General features: G+C 32.4%; 1 pseudogene; it reads right to left on the bottom strand.

The window, feature by feature from the left end:
- Nucleotides 1–200: 200 nt before the first annotated feature.
- LOC112481215 lies at nt 201–319 on the bottom strand (annotated as a pseudogene).
- Nucleotides 320–1,754: the final 1,435 nt, after the last annotated feature.

The following is a 1,754-nucleotide window of genomic DNA, read 5'->3' as shown; positions in this document are numbered from 1 at the left end:
ACAGTGGTTCATGGTGGGTTTAGAAATATGCTCTTTCTTTATCAAGTGTGAACCCTGAAGTTGTGTATGTCTGAACAATATTCTTTTTATTATTATTATTTATTTATTTATTTTTAGGCGAGGCAACCCTTGGTTGATCTCACAGATTGCAAAGACCTTATCAGCTTACAATGCCTTATTTTTTTTATTTTTATCTTTTACTCCTACAGCACCTGGTCTTCCTAGGTGGTCTCCCATCCAAGTAGTAACCAGGCCCGACCTTGCTTAATCTCTGAGAGCAGACAAGATCAGGCTTGTTCAGAGTAGCATGGCTGTAGACTGAGCAATATTCTCTAGATCCTTTATAGTGTTAAATTTTCAAAGTTATAATTAAAAGTTAATATAATTGACTTCTAGTGAAGGTAATTATAAGGAATGACTTAATATTAGAAGTTTTCAAAGTGTTGAGGTTTTATTTTCAAAGTCACAATGTATCATATACATTTTAGTTTATTTGAAAATATAAAGAATTTTATAAAAATGATCTCTCTTCTTAAACCAGTTTGACCAAGTTATCATTTTCCCCTATAATGAAGATGTATAATTCTTTAATCATAATATTCCAAGCCATAGAAAATTTAAAAGTCTTCTCCATAATTGTGGATATTTCTAGTATATGTTTTTGTTGTATTTCTACATGCAATTCTTACATTCTTAATATTTTCTCTCTTATACTCTACACGATCACAAATAATAATACACTTTCACTGGATCCTTCAAAAAACAAAAGCTTTTCATGAGTTTAACTTTTATTCAAAATTTTGAAGGTCATGGAGATGGTTCTATTATGTCGACAAAGTCTTCTGTAAGCTTATTGTCTCACCCATCCACTCCAGGTTGCTTCTTGAGCTCCAAGTTATTCTCTGTTATGGGGAGAAACAAGCTTCTCACATCTCATTCTATAACATAAATGTCGCAACCTATCAATGTGTAATATAAAACAAAAGGCCTTCAATCCTTCATCAGAGTTTCACTTTTTTCAAAAGGAATTGCAGTTATAGATTCTGATTTATTTTTTCTTTCTGTTACATATAATGCTTACTCTTATTATACAGTTAAACTATTCCCCCTTTGTTTATGCTTTTCAGAGAGCTCAAAGCTAAATACGTTTTCTTAATCCTTGATTTTAGATATTTGTATTTTCACCCTCATCTTTGCTTTATTACAAGTTTCTTAAGATTTTATTCTCATCTATATTATTTTTAAGTAGCTCAAATAATTTTTTGAAGTAAATGGCTTATTAATACTTTTCTCCTCATTTTTATGTTTATGTACATGTGTAGACACATATATGTTCATGTATAAGCATATATATGTGTATGTGTGTGTGTGTGTGTGCAAATATTCCAAGAACTTTTTCTCGGTCTCGCCTATAAGTTACGAGGTTGTTCATGCTACCACATCACTGTGATCCTCTTCTGCCATTTCATTTTTCATTTTAGGGGCAGTTTGTGGGAAGTATTTAGGAGCTTAATGTAACACCTGGTGGATGGTTCAATCTCAGATTCATAAAAGAACTGGACATTGACAGATATGAGGTTTTAAGTTTGTCCGGAACTACCAAGGTCAGTTACACCTCTTAGTTGGCCAAGATCAGATTAAGAAAGTAGGCTTCTGGAGAGTGATGTAAGCAACATGCTGGAATAAAAGTTTTTATTCTCTTCTCCACAAAGGATGCTGATTTTGACAATCACACCCACACAAGAGTACCTTAT

Source organism: Pteropus alecto, unplaced genomic scaffold (assembly GCF_000325575.1).
Source record: "Pteropus alecto unplaced genomic scaffold, ASM32557v1 scaffold565, whole genome shotgun sequence".
In the NCBI taxonomy this organism is placed as follows: domain Eukaryota; kingdom Metazoa; phylum Chordata; class Mammalia; order Chiroptera; family Pteropodidae; genus Pteropus; species Pteropus alecto.
This window is presented reverse-complemented; position numbering and strand designations above follow the sequence as displayed.